Source organism: Aedes albopictus, chromosome 2 (genome assembly GCF_035046485.1).
Source record: "Aedes albopictus strain Foshan chromosome 2, AalbF5, whole genome shotgun sequence".
Lineage (NCBI taxonomy): Eukaryota > Metazoa > Arthropoda > Insecta > Diptera > Culicidae > Aedes > Aedes albopictus.
Window position 1 is genome coordinate 518,702,271 of NC_085137.1, and position 13,485 is coordinate 518,715,755.

Below are 13,485 nucleotides of genomic sequence, written 5' to 3' on the forward strand. Positions count from 1 at the left end.
TGGATGAGGCGTTTGGATTATTTTTAGTGTTTGACACAATCAGTATTGCATCTTGCGTCAAACACCAAAGAAAGTTGCAAGTAAACAAACTGATTATTTCATGCACCACCCAAAAAGTGTAACAGACGCTAAAAATTTCTAGCAGCGAAACGAACCAATGTTTGCTGAAACTGGAGTGCACTCAAAGTTTGCAATGGTTCGTTGTATCCGGCGAAAAAAACAGTTCAAAGTTGGCTATCGAATAATTATGACATTTTTCGATCTATTCCAAATATTATGCGTTGCGCGAAAATTTGTACGCGCAAGCGCCCATACATCTCCGCCTGTAAGAAAAATCAGTTCGGTGTTTTCGGCGCAGTATTCCTTGGCCAATTCGCGCACTTATTGTAGAAGACACCATAACGATTAAACATACCAGCGGAGGTCTATTAGCGATTTTGCACCTTTTTCGCTCTCTATTTTCTTGCAACGGGTAATATGGACCGTTTTACACAACTAGTTGACCAACTTACAGTAAAATAAACACTTTTCTAAAAGTTACAATTATTTGACCATTTTTTGAAAAGTAAACATTTTGCCTGTCCCGATCATTCTATGTATCCCCTGAGCTGACTCCCCTCTATCTAATGAGAAAAGTTTGCATAAAATATTGACATACGCCCAGGAGGAACGAGAAAAGTAAACGAATAAACTGATTTTTAACGTATCCAAATTATGACAGCTTGATAGGTGATGTTGAAGTGTTTTGTTTATCTTTTCTAAAAAGATTCTTGGATAATGGATACATGGATATTTTTCGTGTTTTGAGGAGACGAAACTTTTCAGCAACACCCGTTTTTGAAATTCGATGGTCAATTTTTTTTCCACACACTTAATTTTGAATACCGTCTTCGGTAAATTTTTGACGAAAATAGAACAGCTGAATACAGCTATAACGGATTGTTTACCTTTTGCACCTGTTTTTGACAGTTGGTGTACTGAGCCTCAGTAAAATCAATTACCGAAGCTACCGGAAAAGTTCTGCTGTTCTATTTTCGTCAGAAAAGTACCGAACAGGCAATTCTGGATTGAGTGTGCATACATTCCATTGGCACCCTAATATTGCTTTTTTTGCACCGTATCCGACCCCCCGCAGAATTTTTTTGTCACACCACAATATGTTCCCACCAGTTTAAGCATACATTGGTTCGTTTCGCTGCTAGAAATTTTAAGCGTCGGTTACACTTTTTGGGTGGTGCATGGAATAATCGGTTTGTTTACTTGCTACTTTCCTTGGAGTTTGACGTGTGAACAAATATTTTAGACGATTGAACATTTGCACGGTAATCTATAAAGCAATGCAAGATGCAATATAATATTGAACATATTTGAGGGTGGGGTAGTATGGTACGTGAGGCGCAGTTTGGGCATCACTAGTCTAATTTCCATTGAAAATACAAACACCGTAAAATATTTCTACTCAGTTGCTGAGTTGTTCTTACTCCGAAATCGATAAATCCTTTGTTTTCCTACTCAACTATCGTTAAAAGTGGGACAACTCATTGGCAATGGGTTTTTTCCACTTTTAGCTGAAACTGAGTAAGAAAACAAAAGATTTTTCTATTTCGAAGTACAGTATACGTTCGATAAGTGCAACATGTTTACGTTTCAATTACCGAATAAAATTCGCTAACTGCAACGACTGACAGCCTTCAAACAGTTGTCAAATGCTGTTGGACGCAGCAAGAATACACTCAAAAACATCGCAATGCAGGTGTAGTGCATCCGAAAAACATCGCAACGTTTTGTTTTTGACAGATAGCGATGCGATAACTGCAAAATTGTTGCACTTAGCGGATTTGCAGTTAAAAAGCATTGCAGTTAAACCATTTGCACCGAGCGAACGTCTACTGTAGCACCACTGAGTAGAAATATTTCTCGGTGTTTGTTTTTTTCTCAGCATAGCGAATTTCAAATTAGAATTCCGAAGCCGAACACGGTCAGAAAATTCACTCATTTCTGAGCTAAAGTGAGCTAAATCCAATCAATTGAAGTCGTATAATATTCTTGATTGTGTCAGGAATATAATTTATACGGCTTGAAATGATGCGATTCTACGTTTACATCTACGTTTAGAACATTAAATGTTGTAGCATTGATTATACGTCGTTTTCAAAATTTGTTACTGAAGAGCATTTTAGAGAGTCATTTCAGAGTAGCTTTTTCTTAGCGTGAACTTGCCGATCTACACCGAGAAACATTACTACACGGTTTCTTAGTTAATCCTACACAATAATTGAAAGAAAACTCAGAAAGACAACTTAACCGATGGCAAACGTGACGAACTGAGTAGAAGCATCTCATTTCCCTCCAGCATGCTTACTCAGTTTTCGCCAACTCTTCTTCTTCAACGAAACTGAATTGTCACCACTCATTGACTGAGTAGAATTTTTTCTCGGTGTATTCTAATTTCGAACCAAAAATAACCATCGATATCAAGCCATGCGATGTGAGAAAGGGATTCAAAAACGACTAAGACACTCTTTATAGCTATCTTCAGTTCAGTTCAGTGAAGTGAAGTGAACAAAAGTTAGCTGGGATTTTTGAACCGCCGCTGCTCCTCCGGGATGAGTCTTCGGGAGCGGCGGTGGGTGGGTGGTGGAAACCCGCCAATGCAGCTTATGACATGTGACACCAGAGACAAACCGACGTGACAGGTGACGAAATTTGTCGAAAATCAAACACAAATTCGTGACTGCTCGGAGAGTGTTGATGTCTTCGGCAGAGGGGTTCGGAGGGGGGATGGACTTACAGGGGACGGGTTTCTTGATTGGAAAATCCACCACCAGGCGGCGCTAGGAGGCAAAAACATGCTACATTTCATGTGATCGCGGCCTCCGGGCACGTTGTTTGGTGCGTGTCGTAGGCCCGCCGGCAACGCTTTCGGTTGGCCGTGTGGGGTTGGTTGCCGTCTGGTGGTGTTTGTGTGGTCTTTTTCTGGTCGGCCTCGGTCGGAATTTCGATGGGCCGAGTTGAAGTTTTGGCATTTTGGCATGGTTTGTTGCCGGTTTTGGGGGATGCAATGCGAACGAACAGTGACAGTGAAGTGAAGTGAACAAAAGTTAGCTGGGATTTTTGAACCGCCGCTGCTCCTCCGGGATGAGTCTTCGGGAGCGGCGGTGGGTGGGTGGTGGAAACCCGCCAATGCAGCTTATGACATGTGACACCAGAGACAAACCGACGTGACAGGTGACGAAATTTGTCGAAAATCAAACACAAATTCGTGACTGCTCGGAGAGTGTTGATGTCTTCGGCAGAGGGGTTCGGAGGGGGGATGGACTTACAGGGGACGGGTTTCTTGATTGGAAAATCCACCACCAGGCGGCGCTAGGAGGCAAAAACATGCTACATTTCATGTGATCGCGGCCTCCGGGCACGTTGTTTGGTGCGTGTCGTAGGCCCGCCGGCAACGCTTTCGGTTGGCCGTGTGGGGTTGGTTGCCGTCTGGTGGTGTTTGTGTGGTCTTTTTCTGGTCGGCCTCGGTCGGAATTTCGATGGGCCGAGTTGAAGTTTTGGCATTTTGGCATGGTTTGTTGCCGGTTTTGGGGGATGCAATGCGAACGAACAGTGACAGTGAAGTGAAGTGAACAAAAGTTAGCTGGGATTTTTGAACCGCCGCTGCTCCTCCGGGATGAGTCTTCGGGAGCGGCGGTGGGTGGGTGGTGGAAACCCGCCAATGCAGCTTATGACATGTGACACCAGAGACAAACCGACGTGACAGGTGACGAAATTTGTCGAAAATCAAACACAAATTCGTGACTGCTCGGAGAGTGTTGATGTCTTCGGCAGAGGGGTTCGGAGGGGGGATGGACTTACAGGGGACGGGTTTCTTGATTGGAAAATCCACCACCAGGCGGCGCTAGGAGGCAAAAACATGCTACATTTCATGTGATCGCGGCCTCCGGGCACGTTGTTTGGTGCGTGTCGTAGGCCCGCCGGCAACGCTTTCGGTTGGCCGTGTGGGGTTGGTTGCCGTCTGGTGGTGTTTGTGTGGTCTTTTTCTGGTCGGCCTCGGTCGGAATTTCGATGGGCCGAGTTGAAGTTTTGGCATTTTGGCATGGTTTGTTGCCGGTTTTGGGGGATGCAATGCGAACGAACAGTGACAGTGAAGTGAAGTGAACAAAAGTTAGCTGGGATTTTTGAACCGCCGCTGCTCCTCCGGGATGAGTCTTCGGGAGCGGCGGTGGGTGGGTGGTGGAAACCCGCCAATGCAGCTTATGACATGTGACACCAGAGACAAACCGACGTGACAGGTGACGAAATTTGTCGAAAATCAAACACAAATTCGTGACTGCTCGGAGAGTGTTGATGTCTTCGGCAGAGGGGTTCGGAGGGGGGATGGACTTACAGGGGACGGGTTTCTTGATTGGAAAATCCACCACCAGGCGGCGCTAGGAGGCAAAAACATGCTACATTTCATGTGATCGCGGCCTCCGGGCACGTTGTTTGGTGCGTGTCGTAGGCCCGCCGGCAACGCTTTCGGTTGGCCGTGTGGGGTTGGTTGCCGTCTGGTGGTGTTTGTGTGGTCTTTTTCTGGTCGGCCTCGGTCGGAATTTCGATGGGCCGAGTTGAAGTTTTGGCATTTTGGCATGGTTTGTTGCCGGTTTTGGGGGATGCAATGCGAACGAACAGTGACAGTGAAGTGAAGTGAACAAAAGTTAGCTGGGATTTTTGAACCGCCGCTGCTCCTCCGGGATGAGTCTTCGGGAGCGGCGGTGGGTGGGTGGTGGAAACCCGCCAATGCAGCTTATGACATGTGACACCAGAGACAAACCGACGTGACAGGTGACGAAATTTGTCGAAAATCAAACACAAATTCGTGACTGCTCGGAGAGTGTTGATGTCTTCGGCAGAGGGGTTCGGAGGGGGGATGGACTTACAGGGGACGGGTTTCTTGATTGGAAAATCCACCACCAGGCGGCGCTAGGAGGCAAAAACATGCTACATTTCATGTGATCGCGGCCTCCGGGCACGTTGTTTGGTGCGTGTCGTAGGCCCGCCGGCAACGCTTTCGGTTGGCCGTGTGGGGTTGGTTGCCGTCTGGTGGTGTTTGTGTGGTCTTTTTCTGGTCGGCCTCGGTCGGAATTTCGATGGGCCGAGTTGAAGTTTTGGCATTTTGGCATGGTTTGTTGCCGGTTTTGGGGGATGCAATGCGAACGAACAGTGACAGTGAAGTGAAGTGAACAAAAGTTAGCTGGGATTTTTGAACCGCCGCTGCTCCTCCGGGATGAGTCTTCGGGAGCGGCGGTGGGTGGGTGGTGGAAACCCGCCAATGCAGCTTATGACATGTGACACCAGAGACAAACCGACGTGACAGGTGACGAAATTTGTCGAAAATCAAACACAAATTCGTGACTGCTCGGAGAGTGTTGATGTCTTCGGCAGAGGGGTTCGGAGGGGGGATGGACTTACAGGGGACGGGTTTCTTGATTGGAAAATCCACCACCAGGCGGCGCTAGGAGGCAAAAACATGCTACATTTCATGTGATCGCGGCCTCCGGGCACGTTGTTTGGTGCGTGTCGTAGGCCCGCCGGCAACGCTTTCGGTTGGCCGTGTGGGGTTGGTTGCCGTCTGGTGGTGTTTGTGTGGTCTTTTTCTGGTCGGCCTCGGTCGGAATTTCGATGGGCCGAGTTGAAGTTTTGGCATTTTGGCATGGTTTGTTGCCGGTTTTGGGGGATGCAATGCGAACGAACAGTGACAGTGAAGTGAAGTGAACAAAAGTTAGCTGGGATTTTTGAACCGCCGCTGCTCCTCCGGGATGAGTCTTCGGGAGCGGCGGTGGGTGGGTGGTGGAAACCCGCCAATGCAGCTTATGACATGTGACACCAGAGACAAACCGACGTGACAGGTGACGAAATTTGTCGAAAATCAAACACAAATTCGTGACTGCTCGGAGAGTGTTGATGTCTTCGGCAGAGGGGTTCGGAGGGGGGATGGACTTACAGGGGACGGGTTTCTTGATTGGAAAATCCACCACCAGGCGGCGCTAGGAGGCAAAAACATGCTACATTTCATGTGATCGCGGCCTCCGGGCACGTTGTTTGGTGCGTGTCGTAGGCCCGCCGGCAACGCTTTCGGTTGGCCGTGTGGGGTTGGTTGCCGTCTGGTGGTGTTTGTGTGGTCTTTTTCTGGTCGGCCTCGGTCGGAATTTCGATGGGCCGAGTTGAAGTTTTGGCATTTTGGCATGGTTTGTTGCCGGTTTTGGGGGATGCAATGCGAACGAACAGTGACAGTGAAGTGAAGTGAACAAAAGTTAGCTGGGATTTTTGAACCGCCGCTGCTCCTCCGGGATGAGTCTTCGGGAGCGGCGGTGGGTGGGTGGTGGAAACCCGCCAATGCAGCTTATGACATGTGACACCAGAGACAAACCGACGTGACAGGTGACGAAATTTGTCGAAAATCAAACACAAATTCGTGACTGCTCGGAGAGTGTTGATGTCTTCGGCAGAGGGGTTCGGAGGGGGGATGGACTTACAGGGGACGGGTTTCTTGATTGGAAAATCCACCACCAGGCGGCGCTAGGAGGCAAAAACATGCTACATTTCATGTGATCGCGGCCTCCGGGCACGTTGTTTGGTGCGTGTCGTAGGCCCGCCGGCAACGCTTTCGGTTGGCCGTGTGGGGTTGGTTGCCGTCTGGTGGTGTTTGTGTGGTCTTTTTCTGGTCGGCCTCGGTCGGAATTTCGATGGGCCGAGTTGAAGTTTTGGCATTTTGGCATGGTTTGTTGCCGGTTTTGGGGGATGCAATGCGAACGAACAGTGACAGTGAAGTGAAGTGAACAAAAGTTAGCTGGGATTTTTGAACCGCCGCTGCTCCTCCGGGATGAGTCTTCGGGAGCGGCGGTGGGTGGGTGGTGGAAACCCGCCAATGCAGCTTATGACATGTGACACCAGAGACAAACCGACGTGACAGGTGACGAAATTTGTCGAAAATCAAACACAAATTCGTGACTGCTCGGAGAGTGTTGATGTCTTCGGCAGAGGGGTTCGGAGGGGGGATGGACTTACAGGGGACGGGTTTCTTGATTGGAAAATCCACCACCAGGCGGCGCTAGGAGGCAAAAACATGCTACATTTCATGTGATCGCGGCCTCCGGGCACGTTGTTTGGTGCGTGTCGTAGGCCCGCCGGCAACGCTTTCGGTTGGCCGTGTGGGGTTGGTTGCCGTCTGGTGGTGTTTGTGTGGTCTTTTTCTGGTCGGCCTCGGTCGGAATTTCGATGGGCCGAGTTGAAGTTTTGGCATTTTGGCATGGTTTGTTGCCGGTTTTGGGGGATGCAATGCGAACGAACAGTGACAGTGAAGTGAAGTGAACAAAAGTTAGCTGGGATTTTTGAACCGCCGCTGCTCCTCCGGGATGAGTCTTCGGGAGCGGCGGTGGGTGGGTGGTGGAAACCCGCCAATGCAGCTTATGACATGTGACACCAGAGACAAACCGACGTGACAGGTGACGAAATTTGTCGAAAATCAAACACAAATTCGTGACTGCTCGGAGAGTGTTGATGTCTTCGGCAGAGGGGTTCGGAGGGGGGATGGACTTACAGGGGACGGGTTTCTTGATTGGAAAATCCACCACCAGGCGGCGCTAGGAGGCAAAAACATGCTACATTTCATGTGATCGCGGCCTCCGGGCACGTTGTTTGGTGCGTGTCGTAGGCCCGCCGGCAACGCTTTCGGTTGGCCGTGTGGGGTTGGTTGCCGTCTGGTGGTGTTTGTGTGGTCTTTTTCTGGTCGGCCTCGGTCGGAATTTCGATGGGCCGAGTTGAAGTTTTGGCATTTTGGCATGGTTTGTTGCCGGTTTTGGGGGATGCAATGCGAACGAACAGTGACAGTGAAGTGAAGTGAACAAAAGTTAGCTGGGATTTTTGAACCGCCGCTGCTCCTCCGGGATGAGTCTTCGGGAGCGGCGGTGGGTGGGTGGTGGAAACCCGCCAATGCAGCTTATGACATGTGACACCAGAGACAAACCGACGTGACAGGTGACGAAATTTGTCGAAAATCAAACACAAATTCGTGACTGCTCGGAGAGTGTTGATGTCTTCGGCAGAGGGGTTCGGAGGGGGGATGGACTTACAGGGGACGGGTTTCTTGATTGGAAAATCCACCACCAGGCGGCGCTAGGAGGCAAAAACATGCTACATTTCATGTGATCGCGGCCTCCGGGCACGTTGTTTGGTGCGTGTCGTAGGCCCGCCGGCAACGCTTTCGGTTGGCCGTGTGGGGTTGGTTGCCGTCTGGTGGTGTTTGTGTGGTCTTTTTCTGGTCGGCCTCGGTCGGAATTTCGATGGGCCGAGTTGAAGTTTTGGCATTTTGGCATGGTTTGTTGCCGGTTTTGGGGGATGCAATGCGAACGAACAGTGACAGTGAAGTGAAGTGAACAAAAGTTAGCTGGGATTTTTGAACCGCCGCTGCTCCTCCGGGATGAGTCTTCGGGAGCGGCGGTGGGTGGGTGGTGGAAACCCGCCAATGCAGCTTATGACATGTGACACCAGAGACAAACCGACGTGACAGGTGACGAAATTTGTCGAAAATCAAACACAAATTCGTGACTGCTCGGAGAGTGTTGATGTCTTCGGCAGAGGGGTTCGGAGGGGGGATGGACTTACAGGGGACGGGTTTCTTGATTGGAAAATCCACCACCAGGCGGCGCTAGGAGGCAAAAACATGCTACATTTCATGTGATCGCGGCCTCCGGGCACGTTGTTTGGTGCGTGTCGTAGGCCCGCCGGCAACGCTTTCGGTTGGCCGTGTGGGGTTGGTTGCCGTCTGGTGGTGTTTGTGTGGTCTTTTTCTGGTCGGCCTCGGTCGGAATTTCGATGGGCCGAGTTGAAGTTTTGGCATTTTGGCATGGTTTGTTGCCGGTTTTGGGGGATGCAATGCGAACGAACAGTGACAGTGAAGTGAAGTGAACAAAAGTTAGCTGGGATTTTTGAACCGCCGCTGCTCCTCCGGGATGAGTCTTCGGGAGCGGCGGTGGGTGGGTGGTGGAAACCCGCCAATGCAGCTTATGACATGTGACACCAGAGACAAACCGACGTGACAGGTGACGAAATTTGTCGAAAATCAAACACAAATTCGTGACTGCTCGGAGAGTGTTGATGTCTTCGGCAGAGGGGTTCGGAGGGGGGATGGACTTACAGGGGACGGGTTTCTTGATTGGAAAATCCACCACCAGGCGGCGCTAGGAGGCAAAAACATGCTACATTTCATGTGATCGCGGCCTCCGGGCACGTTGTTTGGTGCGTGTCGTAGGCCCGCCGGCAACGCTTTCGGTTGGCCGTGTGGGGTTGGTTGCCGTCTGGTGGTGTTTGTGTGGTCTTTTTCTGGTCGGCCTCGGTCGGAATTTCGATGGGCCGAGTTGAAGTTTTGGCATTTTGGCATGGTTTGTTGCCGGTTTTGGGGGATGCAATGCGAACGAACAGTGACAGTGAAGTGAAGTGAACAAAAGTTAGCTGGGATTTTTGAACCGCCGCTGCTCCTCCGGGATGAGTCTTCGGGAGCGGCGGTGGGTGGGTGGTGGAAACCCGCCAATGCAGCTTATGACATGTGACACCAGAGACAAACCGACGTGACAGGTGACGAAATTTGTCGAAAATCAAACACAAATTCGTGACTGCTCGGAGAGTGTTGATGTCTTCGGCAGAGGGGTTCGGAGGGGGGATGGACTTACAGGGGACGGGTTTCTTGATTGGAAAATCCACCACCAGGCGGCGCTAGGAGGCAAAAACATGCTACATTTCATGTGATCGCGGCCTCCGGGCACGTTGTTTGGTGCGTGTCGTAGGCCCGCCGGCAACGCTTTCGGTTGGCCGTGTGGGGTTGGTTGCCGTCTGGTGGTGTTTGTGTGGTCTTTTTCTGGTCGGCCTCGGTCGGAATTTCGATGGGCCGAGTTGAAGTTTTGGCATTTTGGCATGGTTTGTTGCCGGTTTTGGGGGATGCAATGCGAACGAACAGTGACAGTGAAGTGAAGTGAACAAAAGTTAGCTGGGATTTTTGAACCGCCGCTGCTCCTCCGGGATGAGTCTTCGGGAGCGGCGGTGGGTGGGTGGTGGAAACCCGCCAATGCAGCTTATGACATGTGACACCAGAGACAAACCGACGTGACAGGTGACGAAATTTGTCGAAAATCAAACACAAATTCGTGACTGCTCGGAGAGTGTTGATGTCTTCGGCAGAGGGGTTCGGAGGGGGGATGGACTTACAGGGGACGGGTTTCTTGATTGGAAAATCCACCACCAGGCGGCGCTAGGAGGCAAAAACATGCTACATTTCATGTGATCGCGGCCTCCGGGCACGTTGTTTGGTGCGTGTCGTAGGCCCGCCGGCAACGCTTTCGGTTGGCCGTGTGGGGTTGGTTGCCGTCTGGTGGTGTTTGTGTGGTCTTTTTCTGGTCGGCCTCGGTCGGAATTTCGATGGGCCGAGTTGAAGTTTTGGCATTTTGGCATGGTTTGTTGCCGGTTTTGGGGGATGCAATGCGAACGAACAGTGACAGTGAAGTGAAGTGAACAAAAGTTAGCTGGGATTTTTGAACCGCCGCTGCTCCTCCGGGATGAGTCTTCGGGAGCGGCGGTGGGTGGGTGGTGGAAACCCGCCAATGCAGCTTATGACATGTGACACCAGAGACAAACCGACGTGACAGGTGACGAAATTTGTCGAAAATCAAACACAAATTCGTGACTGCTCGGAGAGTGTTGATGTCTTCGGCAGAGGGGTTCGGAGGGGGGATGGACTTACAGGGGACGGGTTTCTTGATTGGAAAATCCACCACCAGGCGGCGCTAGGAGGCAAAAACATGCTACATTTCATGTGATCGCGGCCTCCGGGCACGTTGTTTGGTGCGTGTCGTAGGCCCGCCGGCAACGCTTTCGGTTGGCCGTGTGGGGTTGGTTGCCGTCTGGTGGTGTTTGTGTGGTCTTTTTCTGGTCGGCCTCGGTCGGAATTTCGATGGGCCGAGTTGAAGTTTTGGCATTTTGGCATGGTTTGTTGCCGGTTTTGGGGGATGCAATGCGAACGAACAGTGACAGTGAAGTGAAGTGAACAAAAGTTAGCTGGGATTTTTGAACCGCCGCTGCTCCTCCGGGATGAGTCTTCGGGAGCGGCGGTGGGTGGGTGGTGGAAACCCGCCAATGCAGCTTATGACATGTGACACCAGAGACAAACCGACGTGACAGGTGACGAAATTTGTCGAAAATCAAACACAAATTCGTGACTGCTCGGAGAGTGTTGATGTCTTCGGCAGAGGGGTTCGGAGGGGGGATGGACTTACAGGGGACGGGTTTCTTGATTGGAAAATCCACCACCAGGCGGCGCTAGGAGGCAAAAACATGCTACATTTCATGTGATCGCGGCCTCCGGGCACGTTGTTTGGTGCGTGTCGTAGGCCCGCCGGCAACGCTTTCGGTTGGCCGTGTGGGGTTGGTTGCCGTCTGGTGGTGTTTGTGTGGTCTTTTTCTGGTCGGCCTCGGTCGGAATTTCGATGGGCCGAGTTGAAGTTTTGGCATTTTGGCATGGTTTGTTGCCGGTTTTGGGGGATGCAATGCGAACGAACAGTGACAGTGAAGTGAAGTGAACAAAAGTTAGCTGGGATTTTTGAACCGCCGCTGCTCCTCCGGGATGAGTCTTCGGGAGCGGCGGTGGGTGGGTGGTGGAAACCCGCCAATGCAGCTTATGACATGTGACACCAGAGACAAACCGACGTGACAGGTGACGAAATTTGTCGAAAATCAAACACAAATTCGTGACTGCTCGGAGAGTGTTGATGTCTTCGGCAGAGGGGTTCGGAGGGGGGATGGACTTACAGGGGACGGGTTTCTTGATTGGAAAATCCACCACCAGGCGGCGCTAGGAGGCAAAAACATGCTACATTTCATGTGATCGCGGCCTCCGGGCACGTTGTTTGGTGCGTGTCGTAGGCCCGCCGGCAACGCTTTCGGTTGGCCGTGTGGGGTTGGTTGCCGTCTGGTGGTGTTTGTGTGGTCTTTTTCTGGTCGGCCTCGGTCGGAATTTCGATGGGCCGAGTTGAAGTTTTGGCATTTTGGCATGGTTTGTTGCCGGTTTTGGGGGATGCAATGCGAACGAACAGTGACAGTGAAGTGAAGTGAACAAAAGTTAGCTGGGATTTTTGAACCGCCGCTGCTCCTCCGGGATGAGTCTTCGGGAGCGGCGGTGGGTGGGTGGTGGAAACCCGCCAATGCAGCTTATGACATGTGACACCAGAGACAAACCGACGTGACAGGTGACGAAATTTGTCGAAAATCAAACACAAATTCGTGACTGCTCGGAGAGTGTTGATGTCTTCGGCAGAGGGGTTCGGAGGGGGGATGGACTTACAGGGGACGGGTTTCTTGATTGGAAAATCCACCACCAGGCGGCGCTAGGAGGCAAAAACATGCTACATTTCATGTGATCGCGGCCTCCGGGCACGTTGTTTGGTGCGTGTCGTAGGCCCGCCGGCAACGCTTTCGGTTGGCCGTGTGGGGTTGGTTGCCGTCTGGTGGTGTTTGTGTGGTCTTTTTCTGGTCGGCCTCGGTCGGAATTTCGATGGGCCGAGTTGAAGTTTTGGCATTTTGGCATGGTTTGTTGCCGGTTTTGGGGGATGCAATGCGAACGAACAGTGACAGTGAAGTGAAGTGAACAAAAGTTAGCTGGGATTTTTGAACCGCCGCTGCTCCTCCGGGATGAGTCTTCGGGAGCGGCGGTGGGTGGGTGGTGGAAACCCGCCAATGCAGCTTATGACATGTGACACCAGAGACAAACCGACGTGACAGGTGACGAAATTTGTCGAAAATCAAACACAAATTCGTGACTGCTCGGAGAGTGTTGATGTCTTCGGCAGAGGGGTTCGGAGGGGGGATGGACTTACAGGGGACGGGTTTCTTGATTGGAAAATCCACCACCAGGCGGCGCTAGGAGGCAAAAACATGCTACATTTCATGTGATCGCGGCCTCCGGGCACGTTGTTTGGTGCGTGTCGTAGGCCCGCCGGCAACGCTTTCGGTTGGCCGTGTGGGGTTGGTTGCCGTCTGGTGGTGTTTGTGTGGTCTTTTTCTGGTCGGCCTCGGTCGGAATTTCGATGGGCCGAGTTGAAGTTTTGGCATTTTGGCATGGTTTGTTGCCGGTTTTGGGGGATGCAATGCGAACGAACAGTGACAGTGAAGTGAAGTGAACAAAAGTTAGCTGGGATTTTTGAACCGCCGCTGCTCCTCCGGGATGAGTCTTCGGGAGCGGCGGTGGGTGGGTGGTGGAAACCCGCCAATGCAGCTTATGACATGTGACACCAGAGACAAACCGACGTGACAGGTGACGAAATTTGTCGAAAATCAAACACAAATTCGTGACTGCTCGGAGAGTGTTGATGTCTTCGGCAGAGGGGTTCGGAGGGGGGATGGACTTACAGGGGACGGGTTTCTTGATTGGAAAATCCACCACCAGGCGGCGCTAGGAGGCAA